This window comes from Cyprinus carpio, chromosome B22, assembly GCF_018340385.1.
Source record: "Cyprinus carpio isolate SPL01 chromosome B22, ASM1834038v1, whole genome shotgun sequence".
Lineage (NCBI taxonomy): Eukaryota > Metazoa > Chordata > Actinopteri > Cypriniformes > Cyprinidae > Cyprinus > Cyprinus carpio.
Window position 1 is genome coordinate 4545235 of NC_056618.1, and position 23659 is coordinate 4568893.

A 23659-nucleotide genomic window follows, 5' to 3' on the forward strand; every position below is an offset into this window, starting at 1 on the left:
GGCACCACGGTCCTCACGTTGATTGGGCAAGAATTCAGTTTTTGTCTTGGAAACAGTCTTGTCTTAAGTCTTGTTTGGGTTCTGCCATCTTTTCCTGGTGCTGTGTTTCCTGTTGTGCAGCAGGTGGATGAAGCTGATCTGCCCGGGGTTCCGGAGGAGTACCGCGATCTTCGGCTGGGTTTCAGCAAGTCCTGGGCTTCAAGTCAGTTCCTTTCCTGGGCTATATCATTTCGGCGGAGGAGGGCGAATCAAATCAGATCCCGCTAAGGTAAGGGCCGTAGCTGAGTGGCCACCACTCCCAGAGATTTCATCATGCAAGGCACTGCAGCGGTTTCGTTTCTGGATTTGCCAACTTCTACAGGCGCTTCATCAGAAACTTTAGTCAGGTTGCTTGCACCCTTGACAGCTTGCTTACCTCCACTAAGGTTTCCGTTTAGGTGGAATTTGAAAGCTCAGGAGGCCTTTAATGACCTGAAGTCCCGATTCATTTCTGCTAACTGTTCTTTCATTTCCAGACCCTGAACGTCAGTTTATTGTGGAGGTGGATGCTTCCGAGACTGGAGTAGGTGCAGGTCCTTTCTCAGAGGTCCCCCCAGAGATGGGGAAGGTACATCCCGGTGCTTACTACTCTCACCGCCTGAGCCCAGCAGAACGGAATTATGACGTAGGGAATCGGGAGCTGTTGGCGGTCAGGCTGGCCTTGGGTGAGTTGTGTGGTCGGAGTGGCGTCACTGGTTGGAGGGGACAGTACAGCCCTTCTTGGTTTGGACGGACCATAAGAATTTGGAATACGTCTGTTCGGCCAAGAGGGTAAGTTTACGCCAAGCCCGATGGGCACTCTTCTTTGGCCGGTTCAACTTCTCTCTCTCGTATCGCCCAGGCTCCAAAAATGTAAAGCTGATGCCCCTCTCCCGTCTTTTCAGGGATACGAAGAGAACTGGTGCATCAATAGAAACCATTATCCCTAAAGAAATTGTGGTGGGGGGTCCCTCTCCTGGGATGTGCTGTGCCCTGAAGTCCTCCAGTGGGGGCATTCATCCAAGTTAGTCTGTCATCCTGGGGTTCGGAGATCACTGGCGGCCATCCGCCAGCGATTCTGGTGGCCATCCATGGCCCAGGACGTCAGGCAGTTTGTGTTTTGCCTGCCCAGTTTGCGCCCACAACAAGAGTTCTAATCAGCCTCCTGTTGGTCTGCTTCACCCCTTACCCATCCCCTCCCGCCCCTGGGTCACACATAGCCCTGACTTTGTCACTGGCTCTTCCACCATCGAGGGGGTAACACCGTAGTATTGACGGTGGTGGACCGCTTCTCTAAGGCAGCCCATTTCATCCCCCTTCCCAAAATTGCCTTCAGCTAAGGAGACAGCTCACTCAGTGGTGGTTGAACACATCTTCCGGATTCATGGCCTTCTGGTGGACGTGGTTTCTGATAGGGGGCCACAGTTTGTCTCCCGGTTCTGGAAGGAGTTCTGTCGACAGATCGGGGGCCTCTACGAGTCTGTCATCAGGTTTTCACCCTCAGACCAATGGGCAGTCCGAGCGGGCCAAACCAGGTTCTGGAACAAGCTCTCCGCTGCCTGACGTCCCATAATCCGAGTTCTTGGAGCCAACAGTTATCCTGGATTGAATATGCCCATAACTCCTTGCCAGTGGTTGCCACAGGTATGTCCCCATTCCAGTGCTCCATTGGTTTTCAACCTCCTATGTTCCCCTCACAGGAGCCCGATGCTGCTGTTCCGCCTGCCTTAGCCTTCGTCCGCAGGTGTCGCCGCACCTGGAGGAAGGCTGAGAAAACCTTGGCTCGGGTTTCCAGATGAACCAAACCAGCGGCTGGCCGTCACCGAATTCCTGCTCCCCGCTACGTATGTGGTCAGAGAGTATGGCTGTCTACCAAGGACCTTCCTCTCTGGGTGGCTTCTCACAAGTTAGCCCCCAGGTTCATTGGGCCATATCAGATCACCAAGGTATTGAGTCCGGTTAGCGGTAAAACGCTCAAGTTACCTCCCACACTTGGTCGGGTACACCCAGTCTTTTCATGTTTCTCGGGTCAAGCCTGTGTTTCATTCTCACCTTAACTCATCTGCTACTAACCCTCCCCCTCCCCGTCTAGTGGATGGTTCCCCAGTCTTCACTGTCAGAAGGTTGCTGGATGTCAGACGTCGAGGTCGGGATTTCAGTATCTGGTTGGACTGGGAGGGATATGGTCCGGATGAGAGGAGTTGGGTCCCGGCTCGGGATATTCTGGATCGGTCACTGATCAAGGACTTCTACCGGCAGCGTGGAGGTTCCTTCCCTGGAGCGCCAGGGGACGCTCCTGGGGAGGGGGGTAATGTCACGTCCCCGGGCTGATCTGTCTGTTTTTCTTAATATTGTGTGTGTGCTTGTGGTTGTTTTACACTTACCATGTGCTTCTGTGTCATCGTGGTGCCCGTCTCCGCCCTCTTGTTTCACTATTATTTTGTTATTGGCCACAATCACCTGCTCTGCATTATGTTAATCACTCCTTCTCTATTTAGTCTCCTCTCGTGTGCTGTCTGTTGTCAGATCGTCGTGTTGTGCTCGTTTATGTCTCAGCTCCATCCACAGCTCATGTTTTGCTGCACAGAGATCGTGCTAGTTTTGTTTTCATCCTTTAGTTTTGTTTTCTCCCTCTTCCTCCCTCTTCCTCCTGCTTTCAGGCAGCGCTAATTCTCCAACCTTTCCCTTGCTCGCGATCACCGATCGCCGTCAGTGCTCTTCTTCGCCTCGCCGCCGGTTGCGCCACCAGTTCCCCGCCTCAACAGCGCCCCCGCCTCTCTGACAGTTTATCTCGGCTTTGCTTTGATGGATTTTCCTAGTGGAATTCGTCCAGGAGGCACTTCTTGATCTGCTCCGGGCTGCCCTGTACCTGGATAGTTTTTTGTTTACTTTTTTTCCCTTTTTTGAAATTCAAGCCTGTTAAATTAACTGACCTTTTTGGGCACCTGCAACTGAGTCCAAGTCTCGTACTGACAGTTTCACTCTCCTCGTCACTGTGCGGTTTGACGCTCCTCTCAATATTCCACTCTATGAATGTGCATTCTGCTCGACTTAACGTTCATGCTCACCGGGAAAGCAAAGTCCACTCAAATAAATTTATATGCTGTATTCTTGCTCCTGTTTGCAGTAGCACTACTGTGCTGTAACATGGTGTACAGCTTACTGGGCAAACGCTGGTAAAAATGATGCTATCTTCAATGATGCTGTGATCTGATAATAATAGCTTTGTAGGACTATAATTAGTTGGATAATTAGTCCAAAATTTTTTTTTAAATAAATAAATAAATCCAACAACTTATAACTGATTCTGTTACATTGAAGTGAATAATTTTTTTTTTACTGATATTTAATATTAAGTTAACACTTTACAGTAAGGTTCCATTAATGTTAATGTATTAACTAAAACGAACGAACAATGAACAATACATATATTACAGTATTTATTAATCTTTCTTAATGTTAGTTTGTAATGACAATACAGTTGTTCATTGTTACTGTAGTTCACGTTAATTAAGAGTGCATTAACTGTTAACTTGCACAACTGTTGATTTTAATAATAAATTAGTAAATGTTAAAATTTAATTTGAACTAAGATTAATAAATTCTTAGATTGTAAATTAAAGTAGTTAACTTTGTGAACCTTATTATAAAGTGTTACCAATATTAACATAAATTCTGTCCAGTTTTATTGTGTTGCTTTCAGTAAAAGTGTGGTTATTTTATTACCTTGTGTTTTTTTTTAATCCAGTATAATTAAAATTGAGTTAAATTTACTAAGTCTTACAAAATAAATTTATGTTATTTAATAAAATAATAAATAATCATTACAAAGCATTTTCGGTTTTCAGCCAAGTGCATCCAGAATTTTCGGTTTCCATTTTGGCCCAGAATTTTCATTGCGGTGCATCCCTAGATGTAAGACTACATGTTTTATTTAATTTAATTTAAATTTAACAGTAATTTACTTTCAAATTCCCCAATTGCTGAAAGGTCTGAACAACAGCTCTGTAATATCACAATATATCACAGAATATCACAATATATTTAAAATCACAATAATATTGTATTGTGGCACAAGTATCATGATAATATCGTATTGTGATGCCTCTGGTGATTTCCACCCCTACTTATAACTGGTATATGGTTAATTATCACTATAAATCAGGGGGTGTCCACGCCTGCTATGTATCAATGTAGATTAATCCAATTTTAAGATGAGAACAAAACATATTAAATAACTTACAGAGCTCTTTTGGAGGTTTTGATGACTGTTGATAATCTAATGAGCCACTCGTCTGATTTCTTGAATTTCTGAAGCTCAAACTCCTCCAGCTCCTCCTCTGATGTCAACAACACAAAGGCCAAAGCAGACCACTGGGCAGGTGAAAGATCAGCAGATGAGAGACTTCCTTTGCTAAGGTGGGTCTGAATGTCTTTCACCAGAGTTTGGTCGTTCAGTTCATTCAGACAGTAGAACAGATTGATGGATCTCTCTGGAGACAGATTAGCTTCTAATTTCTGCTTGATGTACTGAACTATTTCCTTTTTGCTCTGGTCATTTCTATTTTGCTGTGTCAACAGACCCTGTAAGAGTCTCTGATTGGACTGGAGTGACAAACCAAGAAGGAATCGAAGAAAAAGATCCAGGTGTCCATTATCACTCTCTAGTGCCTTGTCCACTGCAGTCTTGAGCAAATCAACCATGCTTTCACTTTTGTTTTCCTGTTCTGTACAGTCTTGATCAAACACATATTTCTTGTTGATATCTAGAAACAGATGTGCATAAAGAGCTGCAATAAACTCTTGAATGCTCAAGTGAATGAAGCAGTACATGGTACCAAGAACGATCCCTGATTCCTTCTTAAAGATCTGGGTACACATGCCTGAGTACACTGATGCCTTATAGACGTCAATACCACAGGCTTCCAGATCTGAGTCATAGAAGATCACATTGTTTCTTTCCAGCTGATCAAATGCCAGTTTGCCCAGTGAAAAAATGGCATCTTTATCCCAGGAAACATCTGGTGTATGTTCTCCATCATACTTTCGTCTGCTCTGCTGGATCTGAAATCTGAGAAAGTGTGTGTACATTTGTGTCAGAGTCTTAGGAGTGTCTTCAGTATTTGACTCCTGCAGTGTTTTGGAGACATCATTAGCCTGATTGTTTTTCTAACAATTATTTCTTTTCTCCTCTAAAATGTTCTGGAGAACAGTGGCTGAAATCCAGCAGAAGACTGGGATGTGACACATGATAAAAAGACTCTTTGATTGTTTAACATGATCAATGATTTCTTTGGCCTGATTCTCATCCGTGAATCTTTTTCTGAAGTACTCCTCCTTTTGTGCATCATTGAATCCTCGTATCTCTGTCAGCCGGTCGATACAGTCAGGAGGAATCTTACTGGCAGCTGCTGGTCTGCTGGTGATCCAGATGAGAGAAGAAGGAAGCAGATTTCCCTTGATGAGGTTCGTCAGGAGAACATCCAGAGAGGCTGATGATGAAACATCAGACCACGTCTCATTATCCTTAAAGTTTACAGGAAGTCGACATTCATCCAATCCATCAAGAATGAACAAGACTTTGAATTGATTTCTTCTTGTAAGGTTCAGTCCTTTTGTCTCTGGGAAAAACTGAGTTATAAGGTCCATCAAACTTAGGTTTTTCTTGCTCCTTTAAGTTCATCTCTCTAAATGGAAGAGGAAATATTAATCTGATATCTTTATTTTCTTTTCCTTCGGCCCAATCCAGAACAAACTTCTGCACAGAGACTGATTTTCCGATTCCAGCAACTCCTTTTGTCAGTACAGTTCTGATCTGCTTGTCTTCTTCAGATGCTTCAAACACATTTTTGCACTCAACCTGTATCTCCTGTGATTCATGACGTCTGGAAGCAACTTCAATCTGTCTCACCTCATGTTCAGTATTGACCTGTACACTACAACCCTGAGTGATATAGAGATCTGTGTAGATGTTCTTCAGAAGTGTAGAGTCACCTTGCTTTGCAATTCCTTCAAGCACACATTGATACTTCTTCTTTAGGCTACACTTTAGCTGATGAATGAAGAACAGCTCATCTAAACAGGAACAAAAAAACAAATATTTTTTAGCCTTTCATCTTAAACTTTTTCTCCTGCATTCATAAGTAAGACAGTGTTTACAGATGATCATGAGTCTCTCACCTTCTAGAGGTATCAGCAGCTTCATCTTGCTTCATCTCTCTCAGGAAGTTGAGCGTGAGATCAAGAGCTGCTTCTTTCATACTGCATCTGTTCTCATTAAAGTCCTTCACAAAGTATCCTAAGTTCTCTTTTTGTAATATTTTCTTAAACTTTTCCAGCTCAATCTTCAGAAATGTGATAATTTTGCTTTCAAGATCCTACAAAGAAAGACAGAGTTAATAGAAAAAATGTATGTGATCCTAAAATTAAAACATTCATGATTAAAAATATTCATCAAAAAAATTCTATTTAGACATTCATGCAAGCTTTGTTCAGTAAACTATTTGTTTGTTAAAAAAGGTTAATTTATTGAAAATGTGTTTTTAAAAATAAAAGTACTGCAGGAGATTGTTTTTGAAATTCTTGTAGTTCCTGTCTTATTCAATAACATATTTGTGTTATTATAATGAATTAATATTATTGAAAATAAGTTTTATTACTGCATTTTCAGGGAAGACTATGCAGGAAACAGTCTGTAAAATATTTGTTTTTAACCTGTGAGACTGTAATATCTGGATCTAATGTTTCATACTGAAGTCTGATAGTATATAATCTATTTAAGTGTACTGCATTTAGGTAAACATATATGACCTCAAATGTATCTTTTTATGTCCTAAAAGCAAACAAAAAAAAACAAGGGCTGGTGAATAAATTTGCTATGGACTGTAGTGGCACTAAATTCACAAAATACACTTTCATATCACTGTCTATTTTAAATTTTCTTTAAATACCCGTTTGTTTAATGTTTGTGGTGTCTGTAAAATGTGAAAGATGTTTGAACTCATAACTTCCTTGCAAACCTAGTCTATCTATGGGTACAAAGAAGCTGAACCACACCTGATCTGTTTGTATAACGCTGAATTTGCGCCTCAAAGTATAAAACACTTACTAAAGGAGCTCTTCAGACTCAGTTCAAAAAAGTCACCTTATATTGTTTTCACTGAGGATTCTTTTTATTCAGTCACATCTATCACAAAAACCACAGTGACAAAATTAGTCCATAATATGACTAAAACGTCATAGATTTTGGTAGATGATGCTTTTTTCTCACTGAAGTCCGGTGGCACACCTTCTTTTGACCATGGTACTCTTCACAGATACAGAGCTGGACCTTGTGAGCCTGATCTTACACTAATGACACAAAGAAAGAGAGAACCAGACTGCAGATTCAATAAAGTCTCATTTGAAGAGATTTTTTATGTCAAATGGGATTTGTTTAGTCCAGTTGAACACAGAACTAGTTCAACACAACTCATCAGGTCTGCTATAAAGGAGTCATCTAACAGTCAAGTGAAGTGCTGCTTTCTCATCCTGCACAATTTCTACTTCACTTCAAACACAGCTGGCTCACACCAGTCTTGTATCTATTTCAGTGACATGTGAACAATGACCTGTGTGCAGTGAACGAGTCACAAAGAGACAAAAATCTTTTAAATTTCCCTACAGGAGCTTTCTTCATTCACTAATTTTACACTGTACAGTTTGATGTATATTTGTATTAATTCTAAATGAAATCTATTTGCAGAGTATTTACAGATAGCACCCACTAAATATTTAAGACACCAAACGTGTAATGCAATAAGGTTCTTTGCTTCAATGGATGATCTGTTGATTTCTATTTTTACTGATAGGTTAACTGATCTAATTAATTCAGAAACATCAAACTGGTGCTCTTTTCTTTATACAATGTGGTAAAGTTTAATTTTTCTTCTTCTTGGAAAACTTTATGTCCTTCAGCGCCAACAGTAAGAGAAAAAGTTTTTTTATTGATGGGGTTCTGAAACTGCAGCAAGTGTTTAAAATGATTCTCTGAAAACAGACTCAGTCTTACCTCTGTTTCTGTGAGAGACTCATCTTTCCTCTCTTCTCTGACATACTGCAGCTAAACTGTCATTGATCAGCACTGGCTTGAGACAACAATCTGCTGTTCAGTGTGACCTGGAGATGATGATGTTAATGAGATGAAGAAATATGTTCAGTTAGCAGCAACAGCAACAAAAACACTGTATAAAATAAAGTGAGTTACAAACAAATGCACTGGTCTTATTCGGTTGTTAAGTGGTCAACCCGCTTCACTTGAGAATACTACCTCAGCAGCCATTTATAAGCACTGTTTATTCATATTTAACATTTAAGATAACCCTTTTCAAACTCACGGTGTACACTACAGTCTCCGTGCTCACAGCGTCCCAAACACAAATACTTTTATATTAATTTATTTATATTTTCATTGTCTGGTTATCTGTGATTTCGGTATGTTATTAAAGGTTATGATTATATTTTTGGTAGTATTATAATCACATTGTGAGTGTATATCAGCACCTTTTGTTGTTTTCTCGTGATATCTGATTGGACACGGAAGCGGTGACGTCAGACTTTAGCGGCCTGAGAAGAAATGTCTGGTTAAAAATACTTTCGATTTCACATCACAAAATCAACAGCATAACACAGAAGCGGAAGCTAATTTTTCTGTGCTTTAGGCAGATTTGTGTTCAATAACCCCTCTTTGAAAACATACTTGTGGTCTTGTCCACTATAAAAGAGAGTTTATAAGTATTTAAAACGCTGATTTTTCTGTGCTTTAGGCCTGTCGCTTGTCAGCAATTAATTCTCATCTCTCAGACGGATCGGTTTGGATTAAATATACAAAAACAATGTCCGCGAGTGTTAAAATTAGTAGAGTCTGTGTTAAAGTTATAGCCTACCGGTACAAATGTTTTCTAGGACATAAAATGGACAAATCCAGCGAGCTACTCTTTCTATCTGCGTAGTGTCCTCGCTGAAGGGCTGGGAAATGTGGGAATGTGGGAATGTTGGAAATCCGGAGGCGTTAGGAATCGAGAGTCGAATCCAAAGGAATCGATTCCATCAAGGAGAATAATCGACTCCTCATTCAGAGCCTTTTTCAGTTCAACAAATCTTATCTCTGGGTGTCTCTCAAACGAAAGGCTGCACACATTTAAATTCACGAAAATAAACTGAAAGAAGGAGTCGGTGCTGATCATCTGAATTTTAGGATGCAGCTTTCTGTTTGAGTAGAAGCAATGTTTCGATAAAACTCTAAATTATACACACACAACAACGTTTTTAAAAAAACGTTTTTTTCATTATTAAAACTTCAATTTGCAGTGTTTTGACTTGAATTTGAAATAAATGTTTAATAAAAATTTATAACCAATACACACACACAGATTAATTTACAACTTCTATGGATGTGTCTTGAAGTATTTTAAACCAATACATCTTGCTACGTATTTAATACGGCAAATGTCGTTTTTTTGACGTTATAAATTCGTTTTTTCACAACGTTGTAGAAACCTTTTTATCACGTTCGTATATCTCCTTCCAAAGTTTTAAAAACGTGTTTACCACGTCCAAACTGGTAATTTACATGCTCCAATCAAAATGTTTTCTTTACAGTGTTAAATATGAATAATCATCTTATTACCAGCCCTTTTTACATTTCACATTACTTGTAGCGTTGCTGACCTCTGCTTGTTTTCCATTTTATAAGCCTGTGTTAACATACGAATAATATTTTATAATACACACAAATTTAGTCACTCATCGTATTTATTCACAAAATATGAAAAGTAATATGATAAAAAAAAATAAAACACACACACACACACACACACACACACACACACACACACACACACACACACACACACACACACACACATCTAAACAAGCCAAAAGCATAAATATATACCAATAAAACAAAATGTAAATAAAGTACAACACATGAAAACTATGCAATGACTGGCAAATTTGAATATGAGCACATAAACAAAGTCCAAGAAATTTCAGTGCATAGATATTTTAAAAAGAGAGAAAAAAAAAACATTTAATTTGTGAAATGTAAAATATTTAATTTCAACTAGTTACAAATTATTTTATTGCAGTTATAACAATAATCATATTGCAATCTTATTACTTATTTTAAACATAAACGCAATTTTAAGGATTTTGTTTTTCAACACAAATTACAGGTATATGCCATCCAATTTAGAACTTTAAATAATATACAATAAACAGTTTATAATGGATATTATTGTTCAATAAATAATATTTTATAATATTGGCACCTGATTTTGAAAAATATCTGTATGTTAGCAGTTTTTTCAGTGCTTTCATTGCAGGTTACATTATGTCAGTAGGTGGCAGCGAGGGACTGTCTTAATGAGTTAGTAAACCATTAATTCAGTGCTGATTCATTCAGTAATCGAATCTGTGACCCACCAGATTTTATGACTCTAGTACTGCTTAGCTCTTAGCTTAGAACTCAGCTCAATGCAGTGCCTACAGGGTCACAGAATTCAGAGCAACACCAAAAATAAACAAGGTTGTAAAGAAGTAAATTGTCTAAAGCAGGGGTTCTCAACTCTGGCCCAAGAGATACACTTTCCTGCAGAGTTTAGCTCCAACCTTCATCAAACACACTTGACTCTATCTCTCTATTAGGACAGGGGTGCCCAAACTCAGTCCTGGAGGGCCAGTGTCCTGCAGAGTTCAGATCCAACTTACCTCAACACACCTGCTGCAATGTTTCTAGTATGACTAGTAAGAGCTTGACTAGTTTGTTCAGTTGTGTCAGATTGGGGTTGAAGCAAAACTCTGCAGGACACCGGCCTTCCAGCACCGAGTTTGTGCACCCCTGTATTAGAACATAAAGACAATGATTACCTTGTTCAGGTGTGTTTGATAAGGGTTGCAACTGAATTGGTGCAGGAGAGTGGATCACGCAGACCAGAGCTGAGAACCCCTGTTCTAAACTCTGAACAAAACCAACAAACAATGCTGTGTCTAACCTACACTTCATTTTATAGAGATCAATGCACTGACCAGCGCTGCTGCCTGTCATGTGAAATCCCCTAAACCACTGGAAGAATACTTTGACAAATACATCAGTTAATGGATATACAGCAAATGTGGGGGTATTATGTTGTGCACTTAAATAGATGTATTATAGCAAACAAGGTTTAACGAATCTCACACCTAACATACAGCGTTGGGTCAGTGTGTTCACCCTGTTGGAGTACAGCAGTGTGAATTGGCTTGTATGTGCTTTGGGGGAAAAAAAACTGTACAAATAAATGTTTAATGCTTAAATGCAATTTACATTAATATCCTGAATAAGGCACATTCCCTATTCTTGCAATATTCATGTTCATGTTCCTGAGTAATATCTGCATGCACATAATTCTGAAGAGAACAAATAATGTGCTATTAGACAGCAATCCATATGAGAAGTCTGGTGTGGAGGCTGGATCTGGAACTGACTTCTGTCCAGGTTGTCACAACATTTCTTGTTTATCCGTCTTCACAAACTGCCCTGAAATACAATTCAAACATTAACAATGATTGTTATAAATAAAACATGAGTCTCTAACATTCACAGTGCTCAGTACTTTTTTATCATCAGAGTCTCGTTTTCTCATTATGTTGGAGCCCTTTGTAGGTTGCCGTATACCAAGTGTCCTCAACACAGAGTTAAACGAGATGCAGCTGAGGCTCCCTGTCAGAGGAGAAACTGTGCACACCCTGTGGTGGAGGAGCTATCCCTGGTCCTGAACATCACAGGGTGGCACTGATGGTGCTTTCCATGGTGCTGAACGTCACCTGCTTACTTGCGGTCACCACAATATTTAATATAAAATGTCAGGTTTATTAGAAATAAACAAACTATAACAGAGTTGAAATGCAGAACAGAGAGAATAATATAAGAATATACCAATTTTATTAACTTAATCCTCATATGGTGGCATTACAGTATATTTTGAAGTCAAAGCCTTCTTAAAATAACTAATAATACATACATAACACACACAGACGTGTCAATTGAGTTGAATTACTGAAATAAATGAACTTTGAATGAATGAAGTCACCCACTATTAAAAGTTTATCATATTTTAAACATATATCGCCAAAAATGTCTGTAAAATCCCTTATTTGGCTTATTGAATTTTGGAGGACGATAGACCACAGCACAGAGTATTTAAGAGTTAAACTGAAACAACTTAAACCTAGCTGTGCAGTGCAAAGAGACAATTCAAGCTCGTTTTAAAAATAGTTGCCAAACCACCTCTGCCACCAGAGGCTCGCGGGGAAAAAAAAAAACTCTGTTAGACGGTAGCAACTCAGAAAGTCAACTTAGATCACTAATATGTAACCAGGTCTCTGTTAAAAATAAAATGTCCAAATTCTTAGAATCAAAGAAATCCTTTAAGATAAAACTGCTTGCAGGTGACCGCACATTAGTCAGAGCAAATTTTAACTCTGTGGAAACTTCCAGCTCACCCGATCCGTGATGCAGGGAACAAGCGAATAAGTTTATTACCCCCCAAGGGGAGTAAGTTTATTACCCATGAGCAAAGTTGTGGGAGACGCCGCAGCGGGAGTTCACTGCAGGTGCCGGGGAGCACAGGAATAATCCACTGATATGGTATCTCCATAGAGCGCAAGACGATAGAACAGTCCTTTCCCTTTGTGATGTCAATCAGGGAAAAACATTGCATCGGCAGCTGCGAAGATAGACTTGCCTTTAGCTTGACTAAAAATCCACCTCGAGTTCCGCGTCTTCTTCGACACATTATACAGCAAGGAATGAAGAGCGTCATGTAGCCTACACCCATGAAACATTTATGCTTAAAGCTTTACCCTGATTTAATTTTGTTTTTATAATTCATTTTTAGATGCTGCTACGTTCAGTTTCAATTTTTCTTTTTTTTTTTTTGCCATGGGATACCATGAAAATTAAATTTAGCTAAATGATTTACAGTTTTCACCTCTGATATTGTAACAGTGACTAAGAATTAAATTTACGTTCTGACTCGGAAGTATGCAGATGTCTTTTTGTCGGTGCTGTTGCCATGGTGAATCATAATTACGGAGCTCCATTGATCATGACTTCTCATAGTCGTGGTGCACGCGCCAAACTCAGAGTCAACCTGCTCAGAAGCGACTGAACTAACACAATTTAGCTGTTCTGAAACCGAACACTCAAGAGTTTCCATCTCAGGGTAAGACAACTCTGAGTTTGTTGAACCTCCTTTCTTGAATACACCCCTGAAGATGAACTACTTATTGTGATTGTTTATTTTATGACTTCGTAGAGAAAACAATTGAGTGAAACTCTTCCCACATACAGAGCAGTGATACGGTTTCTCTCCAGTGTGAATCCTCTCATGTGTTCTCAGGGTTTCTGACCGACTGAATCTCATATCACAGTGTGAACACTTCTAAGGTTTCTCTCCCGTGTGGATCCTCTGGTGACGTTTCAAATCTTCAGCTGTAATAAAAGTCTCCTCACACTCAAAGCACATATATTCTCTTGTTATTTTAAATACTGCACTTGTAACTTTTAAAGTATGCAGATGTGAAAAACTATTTCCACAGAAAGAACATGAATGTGGTTTCTCCTTTGAATGAATTTTCAGATGACCCTTCAGGTGTGAAGCTCTTAAAAATGTTTTTTTCCGCACTGATCACAGATGTGCAGTTTCTCTCCAGTGTGGATGTTCACGTGTCTCTTAAAGTGTCCTTTGCGTGTGAATCTCTTCCCGCACTGATCACATGTGAATGGTTTCTCTCCAGTGTGGATCCTCATGTGAACACTGAGATTGTGTTTGCATGTCAAACTCTTTCCACACTGAGTGCAGGTGAAACTTTTCTTGTCTCTTCTCTTCAGTAAAGAAACTCTTTCAGTCTCTGGGAGAGATTTTTCTCCAGTTTTGACATGTTTCTTCTCTATCGGATCTAAAATAAAGTTAAAATAGTCACAATACAAATAAATGTAAAAAAAGTTGTAGAAATATGATGCAAAAGTTGACGACAGATACACAACATTATAATAATTTCCACACACTTTAAAAAAATGATTCAATGATCTATATCCAAATCGTATATACAGGGTTTCTGTAGTGATAACTATTTGATGTTTGATCAACTACACAAATATAACATCATATTATAAATACAATATTTACACTAATATACTATACTAAAAACTTATCAGATAATTAATAACTATTTTAAACTAATTAACTGACCAATATTTTTCACTTAACAACACTCAGGATATAATTTTAACATTTGCTTTCAGTCCCTATTTTGTACTCTGAGATAGAAAGTATCGCCTATATTATTTATTGATTTAACTTTTTTTTTTTACAACTCTTGAGGTATTTCAACTACAAACACTAAATCTGATGAACTGCTGGTAACTTTAAATGTTCTTCAGCCTCATTACTGAAGGATGAAGAATAAACACAACCTGTTTGTTCTTCAGTGTGTTTGATTCTGCAGGGATCTGGATCTTCATGTCCTCTCTGTCCTTCAATAAAATCTGTCTCTGCAGATTTCACTTCTTCCTGATGCTCTGATGCTTGCACTTGTGAGCTGAAAAACACATACAATTAAAAGATACCAAATATAAACAATCTAAGAATTTAAAAAGTGAAAGAATAAACATACAAATACATTTTATAAATTTGCAAGGTACAAATAACTGAATGTGTTTTAGTTTTGTGTTTTATATGAAACATGGTTTATCACAGACTAATGAATAAATGCTGTTGTGATAGTTTCATCTTGTAATGTCACAATAACTGATCGTGTTGTTGAACAGATCTGAAGTCATCAGCATAATGAATGAGGTGAAAACATGATCTATTATCATGAAATAAAGAGGATTTTCATCAGCTGATAATATTGATGAGTCTCAGACTATAAACACTCATTAAACAAGACATTCAGGATCAGCAGCAGATCATCACTTTATTCTGAGTGTTTGCTGATAGAAACACATCTTTATCAAACATTGTGATTTGTCCTTATGAATCTGAACACATTTCTAATGTTATTTAGCGTATTCATAACACATCAGAGTATTTCCACATCTTACAGTTTTAAGAAAATAGCGAACTACTTGTGGAGTATTGGGTTTTATTATTAAAATTGCGTTAAAATATCAAATTACTCACCTCAGAAAACCGCCAAACTGAAGAACTGTCTCTTCTGCTTCCTCTTCTTCGGTGTTTATTGGCAGTTGGCAACCTAACTATTTGGTGCATTACCGCCACCAACTGGAATAAAGTATGGATCGATTTTGCTTGTAGGACAAAATAAACCATAAAAAACAGTCCAAACAGAAATTAAAAACAAACCAAACAAATAAAAAAAAAAAAAAAAATCAAAAAGACTATATTATATATTCTTTTATACTATATTCAAGTCGATTTAACCGTATTGTGATGACCAAATGTCCCAGTGTCATTAATCTGGACTATGATCCCCTGTCTTGGTTTTACGACTTCTTCTTCTTCTTCTGATTTGATTGGGGGCTGATTTTAAAGGGTCATTAATGCCACATACGAGACTGGAGTGTGGAGCAGTATATGACAAACTAGAACATTTATAAATTAATGATATTCTTTCCATCAATCCTGTATTTTTTAGGTAAATCATGAGATGTTTGACCACATTACAAGTACTTACTTCTAAAAGCTTCTGAACATTAATGTTTACAATGTCTGTCTTTATCATTTGAATCATTTCCCTTCTTTCCTCATATTTCCTACACTCCAATAACACACGCAACACTGACTCTCCTGAATATTATAAATGATTATAAAAAATAACAATAACAATAACACCTTCTATAACACTGACTCCGTAACCTCAGTTTTCACACAAACCTGTTGATGTTTGTCTGTTTTGAACAGTGTCTGATTCAGTCCAGTGTGTCCTATTCTAAGAGTGAACACAACCTCTTCTTTTCTGTTTCTGCCCCTCATTCTGCCAACACCGACTTTCTCCTGAATATTATAAATGATTAGAAAAATACATTTCATACACCATCATTTTCGTTTATAAAACGTGAAAAACAGATAACACTTGCTAAAAAAAAAAAAAAAAAAAAAACTTTTGTGGGTGCGCAAATAAACTGAAAAACTAAACTGTTAGTAATGCAGGACTGTAAATAGCCATTTATCAGGTGATTATGTAACATTACTGCTATATGCATTAAAGGAAGCAGAAAAGGAAAAAAGCACCAGGCCCAGACTGTGTTACACCAGCTTGTCTGAAATCCTGTGCTGACCAGCTGGCCCCCATCTTCACACAGATCTTCAACAGATCACTGGAGCTGTGTGAAGTCCCTTCATGCTTCAAACGCTCCACCATCATCCCAATCCCAAAGAAATCCAAAATTACAGGACTAAATGACTACAGGCCTGTGGCTCTAACGTCTGTGGTCATGAAGTCATTTGAAAAACTGGTGCTGGCCCACCTGAAGGACATTACTCGACCCTTACTGGATCCTCTTCAGTTTGCCTACAGAGCAAACAGGTCTGTCGACAATGCAGTAAACATTGGACTGCATTATGTTCTGCAACATCTAGACAGACCAGGGACTTATGTGAGAATCCTGTTTGTGGACTTCAGCTCGGCCTTTAAACACGATCATCCCAAACCTCCTCCTCCCCAAACTAACTCAGATCTCCGTGCCTACCTCCGTCTGTCAGTGGATCAACAGCTTCCTGACAGACAGGCAAGAGCTAGTGAGGCTGGGAAAATACACATCCAGCACCCATATAATCAGCACTGGAGCTCCCCAGGGCTGCGTTCTCTCCCCACTGCTCTTCTCCCTGTACACCAACAACTGCACATCTAAAGACCCCTCTGTCAAGCTCCTGATGTTTGCAGACGACACCACACTCATCGGCCTCATTCAGGACGCTGATGAGTCTGCTTACAGACAGGAGGTTAAAGAGCTGGCTGTATGGTGCACTCTCAACAACCTGGAGCTTAACACACTCAAAACATTGGAAATGATAGTGGACTTCAGGAGAAACCCCCCTGCTCTCCCCCCACTAACCATCATGAACAGCACTGTGACTGCAGTGGAGTCATTCATTCTCTCAGGACCTGAAGTGGGACATTCACATTGACTCTATTGTGAAAAAGGCCCAGCAGAGGTTGTACTTCCTTCTCCAGCTGAGGAAGTTTAACCTGCCACAGGAGCTGCTGAAACAGATACACTCCACCATCATTGAATCCATCCTCTGCACTTCAGTAACTGTCTGGTTCAGCTCAGCTTCTAAATCTGACCTCAGAAGACTACAGAGGATAGTCCGGACTGCTGAGAGAATCATCGGTACAACCCTCCCTTCTATTCAAGAACTGTTCTTATCCAGAGTGAGCAAAAGGTCTGGCAAAATCACTCTGGACCCCTCACATCCAGCACACTCCCTCTTTGAACAGCTGCTGTCTGGTCAGTGCTACAGAGCACTGAGCACCAAAACAGACAGACATAGGAACAGTATCTTCCCCCAGGCAATCCATCTAATGAACACTTGATAATAACTGTGGAACACACTACACTATTTATATTTACATACACATACACTTATCTAACACACATACTTAGTGTACACTTCACTTTTTTTTTTTTTTTTTGCACATAATATACCTGTACATACATAACTGCTCATTGTAATATATCTGCCATACAATTGTCAATTTGTATATTGTCATTCCCTATCTACTCATTTGTATTTTTTATTCTTTTATTGTGTTTTTTCTTCTGTCGCTGTCATTCTGTTGCACTGCGGAGCTCCTTTCACGAAAACAAATTCCTCGTATGTGTAAACATACCTGGCAATAAAGCTCATTCTGATTCTGATTCTGATTCTGATATGGAGTCAAAATAATGCCGTATGTATACGCAAAAAAATAAAGTTTTGCAAAAGAAAATTAAAGTATTGAGGAAAATAATTTTGCTTTTTGCAAACAAAAATAAAGAATTGCAAAACATAAATGATACTGCGTGAAAGAAATGATTTTGCAATACATATTTTCCATGGTCATATCTATTATTTTATTTGCAACACTGATTTTATTTTGCGTGTCGGTCTAGTTTGAGCTTGCGCTGCAGTTTTTCCTGTGCGCTTCATTTTTCTGTGCGTCTCGCTTTGTGGCGCTGTTTTGACGTGGGGGTGGAGTCAAGGGGCAGGGGCGTATACAACATGCCTCCCTGGAAGTGACGTCATCGGCCCGAGACGCAGCTCACTGATCCAGGTACTGTCAGAGCCCGTCTACGGAGAGCCTTCCCACTCCCTATTAAGTCCTATTGTACCGAATTTTGGTTGCAGTTCCACCAGAGGGGTATACCGCCATTGACCTCCATTCATTCTGCACTCGTCCTGTGAGCGCCCTCATATGGAATCAGAGTGGAACTGCAACCAGTTCAGAAGCCGGAAGTGAAGTGAGAGTGACAGTGGTATTTACTTGGCAGTCTATGGGACAGTCACAAGCCTCCCGGTTTTCATCCAAAATATCTTAAATTGTGTTCCGAAGACGAACAAAGCTTTTACGGGTTTGGAACGACATGGGGATAAGTGATTAATGGAAAGATTTTCATTTTGGGGTGGAGTAACCCTTTAAGTACTGGTAAATGCTGATTGTATTGTATAAGTGTCATTTTGACATTTATTTTATTGAGCTAGTTTCATTCAGTACTTAACTTTATCCTGATGCTTCTGCTTGTTTCTATGTGCAGATGTTTTCTCGGAATCACAACACTTACTGCGTACAAGACGGATACATAGAGGCAAAACAAGTGGAAAGGTCTCAGAGAAGAGGGACAACCCTCATGTGTGCTCATCTCAGAAAGTTGATGGACTTTCAGTATGTATTTATTAAATTGTCTTTTGCAGGAATATTCTTAATGTAATAGAACATAAGCTCAAACAACAGAATTTGTGATTTAATGTTGATTCCAGCATTTTATTTTAATCCTTTTCTTTAAAACAAAATTATACAAATTCTGTTGATTGACCTTCATTTTTATAGAAAGTTAATGTGATAAGATTTTAACTGTTGAAAAGACTGAACATTTTATTTTACCAGTAAAAGCCTTGCAATGTCTTATATGTTATTTTTATGATAAGATTTTAACTGTTGAAAAGACTGAACATTTTATTTTACCAGTAAAAGCCTTGCAATGTCTTTCTGCCAGTTTTAATAAATACACTTATTTGCAACATCATTGACTTGGTTTTTATTCATTTGTAAATGTATTAAGATAGAGCTCATGATAATGCATTTATATCAGTATTTTATAGTTTATTGTTAAAATTATTCTTTACAGCAGTTTTATTGTTAAATTATTACAACATCATCTTGGATTTAGGGGTATTTACAGGATTTTATTGGCAACTTTTGTTGCCAGGTAAATACTGTATTTTAGTAAAATGACAAAATATTGCTGTAAAATAAACTACAAGACAGCAATTAACATCATTTTTACAGGATTGTATTGGCAACTTTTTTTCACATACAGCAATTAAATGTAATTTGCTTTGTAGTAATATACTGTAAAATATTTTACAGCAATTAACATCATTTTTACAGGATTTTATTGGCAACTTTTCTACAGTACATTTTTTACAGTGCAATTTATTATAAAAGTGCTGTTTGTACTGTTGAGAATGACATGAAAATGAAGAGAAGCACAATATGATCTTTTTTTGTGCTTATGTAGGAAAAGTCACAAAGTCTCATGAAAACAAACCTTTTCTTCAAATAGTGAATAAAATGACACAAACAGCGAGTAAAAGGCGCAGCATTTCTAAACACTGAAGCTGTCAGTCAGTTTCAGCACAAACTCACTGTGTGTGAAAACTCCCGTTTTAATCAATTCATCTGTCAAAACTGCACAATCCAGCTTTTATTTACACTGTGTTTCTGCTTTGTTTGTTGTAATGAGAGCATTTGTGATTGTTAGCAACAGACAGACACAGAGGCTAACTTAATATAGAATTAAATAGAATAACAATGTGTAGAAAATGTAAGAGAGGATCATGGGAATGTTTTAAGTAACATGGAAATTTCACACATTGTAGATCTGCTTTATATCTTTTGATAGATTTAAGTGCTGCACTTGACAATCACATTTAAAACCATCTGAATCAATTATGAATGAGTTGAATACAAATATTACGTAAACTGAAGAGCCAGACAGACACTCATCTGAGCTTCGGCCATCGCTCTGTTCGCAGTCTTTAGCATTAGAAGCAAGCAAACTGATATGTCTGCTTGATATACTAAAGACAACATTAATCATTCATATAAGCTCTGTTTCTAACACCACATGCTTGGGCATTATGTCATTGTAAAGTCTGGAGTCTGCTCTCACCTGTATGGCACTCACATTTACAAAACATTTATCACTAATCATTTATTTCTCCTCAAAGTGTTTTAAGACACAGTAGTGACCGCCTCTTGCTGTGGATATTAAGCTGATGTTTACTGGCTCCTCTCAAGACACCTTCAGCATTTATGATATACAGCATTTATCAGCTTTTGGTGATTGAAGTCAATCTGTGGAACAGAAGGAACACGATAATCATGAATGTGATCAATAGTACAAATTAGGTAGCTATAATTTTATCATCACAAATCACTGTTTGTCGCTCTTAGTTTAAACATGTTTGTATTGGTCTCAAGTACATATAAGTGAAATGATTTGCAGCACAGGCTAGGCTGAGATAAATACTGGATTCGATTGGTCAGGGTCGTTACATTCTGAGGTGTGTTATATCATTAGGGTGTGGGTTGTTCATTTAGCAGGTCGCAGACTAACGACACGAGTCATAGGGTAGGGAGGGGAAAGTACTGTATTTACGTCGGCAAGCCAGTTTCTTTGACTTCTCTCGTACTCACAGCACGGCGCTCGTACTGTACGTTTCATTCAAGCACAACTGGCTGATACTTGGTGCCTCAGTTACTGACTGTATTTACTTCGCTCAAAAGCGCCAAGTCCGCAAGAGATTCAGTTAAGAGTGACAGACCTATTGAGGAGAACATTGTTCAAAAGTAGTGTCTTGTTGTTAAAGTTGTTGGCTAGACACTGACGAGACAAGTAGTTTTAGCTGCATCTAATCTGTGTCACTATGTTCTTCCCTTGATCACTGGGTCAAGTAAGCTCTATAAATAAGTGTGATAATGTGTTTCCCTGTAATGCAGTGACGCGGATGTTATCACACAGTAATCAGTACTCTGTCAGGACAGGACACAAGTCCGTGATCCCACCGTCGGGTTTTTCCTGTGATAAGAAAGCGGTTGTGAGGGCATAGACTGTGAAAAAATAATGGAACGTAGTGTCAGCGGTCGACGTCCACACCTACTAGGACTCATCAAGTAGCGGGATTTTTGAAGGCTCAAAGGTTGGTGCAGAGGCTGGCCGTACGCCATCAAACTTTGGCGAGCATGCGTCACACCGAGGCGAGACTCTTCTGGATAATCGAAAATGGGGGCAAAAAGGCGGGGTCTGGTGTGATAGCCCACGCCCAACCTAGCGCCCGGATTGTCAGCAGCGGCCAAATTCCACCTTGTCAATCCACGGCCACGCCCTGAATTATGCAGAAACTTTAAGGTTAATTATAATTAAACGGATGCGTTATTAAACAATATTATCACCCCCTCACAGTGTCAGAAGGGCAAAATTGCTATATAGACCAAAATCCTTTTTGCCTGCACCAGGCTGTAAACATGTGTTTTTATGCTGTAAAGTTGGGCATTTTAACATTGGGAGTATAGGGGAATTGACCTCCCTTTTGCAGCCAGCTCAACGCGGCCAGTCGATGAATTACAGTTTTAGTCACTTCCTTATTGGCTTCACGTTAGAGAGCGGGAGGTTGCCGCTCGGTCTGGAGGTACATTATCTCTTACAGAAAGTAAGTGTAAAGTAATGTGACGTCTTGCTTGTCAAAAGTAAAACACACAGAGCAGAGACATGATCCATGTGATGCTGGACGACTGTGAGCTGAAGCTGAATCTGCTCGATTTTACCATCGGTTTCCTACAATCTGAACAAATCTATTTCAATGTAATGATTTCACGATTACTGTGTCATTAATAAAGCAGCTGTTGCTGTATCAGCTGGTGACCAGTGTGCTTTTCTCCTCTTTCCTCCTTTTGGGTTCACATTTTTATCACTTTAATTCATTCTGACACAAACCCTTTGAAATAAACTTGATGATCATTTGATAAACTCTTTTCACAAATATTTAAAGTATATTTTGTTTTTTACATATCAGAGGTAATGAATTCTTTTAATATCAGCAAAGTGAAGTTACTCCCCTCAGTTTACAAGTTTTTGAGTCTCGTATCACCTCATGATCTCTGCTTTGAGTCTCCCAATCTGTATTATCTCTCAGATCAACTGTTTTAGAAACTGCAGAGCTTTTGTGTTTGTCAAGACTGAGTTAAAGAAGAAACATCTGTAATGCCACAGTAAATCATACATAGAAATAGACAAACAGAGGAAGAGAGACATCTTACAAACAATCATTAATGTGAAGATCTTTCAAAATAAATGTGACACATGCATCAGAGATATTGAGTATAAGTGTTTTGGGGTTTTAACTCTTATGTCTGTTCGTTTGGGGAGGACACTCGGGCTGTGTGGGGGTCTCCAGAGACCCAGCCAACAAAAGATAGTTTTTTAACTAAATGTTAAAACAAAATGTTTTTTTTTAACAAATGTAATTTTATCCTTTATCATGTTTTTTTTCTCCACAGTTTGAGTATTAAGGATTTATGTTTTATTTTATATGATAAAAATAAATTAAAGTGCTGGGTGTCCCTCTTCAGACATTTTTGACAAATTATGTTGGTTTTATATTATTTTATTTTTTTTTGGGGGGGGGGGGGGGTCGTGACTGCCATTTTTTACAATCACATGTTTATAGTCTCCCATTAATTGGTGTGGAACGTGTTGGAAGGGTTGCCCACTCTGATCATTTTCGTGTAATTTTGTGTTCTGAATTGTGTGGATTATTGATTTTAATTTGATAATTAATCCTACAAGTACTGATTTAATCAGTTCCTCTTCTTCAATGTGTTCTACCAAGAGTGACTTTTTTTTACACGAACACACACAACCAGATTCATCGCCATTGAATTTTCTATTTGTAGAGCTACCAAGTGTTGACAACCGTACAAGTCTCATGACATTTAATAAAGAACTTTTTTTTTATTATTAGTATTTCAGCAAACTCATTTGTGGGTCTCAAAAGACTGAACGGCACAGAAGGTTTAACAAAGTGTTTTCATCAGGTTGATGCTTTGTATTGAATGTTTACTGACCTCAATTCTCTCCAGTTTACAGCATGAATCCTTCAGTATGTCACATAAGTGATTCACTCCTGTGTTTTTTATTTGATTCACACTCAGGTTCAGTTCTCTCAGGTGGATGGTTGATTTCAGAGCTGAAGTCAGGATGAGACACTGTTTTTCTGTATACTGCATCCACGCAGACTAAAGACAGAAGAGAAAACACAATGAACAACACGTTATGGTCATGTGTGAGTAATTCATCATGTTGTAACACCATACCCAGTGCAATAATAAA

The 23659-nt window shown here is 38.6% G+C and overlaps 1 protein-coding gene, 1 long non-coding RNA gene and 1 pseudogene across 2 annotated transcripts in view; all 3 read right to left on the bottom strand.

Annotated features, from left to right (window-relative positions):
- The window catches only part of LOC109106736, a 54226-nt gene extending 45037 nt beyond the window's left edge, over positions 1 to 9189 (bottom strand). Inside the window, exons 1-2 of the long non-coding RNA XR_006157870.1 lie at positions 8943 to 9189; positions 8069 to 8175 (exon numbers count right to left, since the gene is read on the bottom strand). This is a non-coding gene — a long non-coding RNA (uncharacterized LOC109106736). The remainder of the gene's footprint in view (positions 1 to 8068; positions 8176 to 8942) is intronic.
- The window catches only part of LOC109084161 (NACHT, LRR and PYD domains-containing protein 12-like), a 941455-nt gene that overhangs the window by 167798 nt on the left and 749998 nt on the right, over positions 1 to 23659 (bottom strand).
- LOC109073790 lies at positions 12589 to 15339 on the bottom strand (annotated as a pseudogene).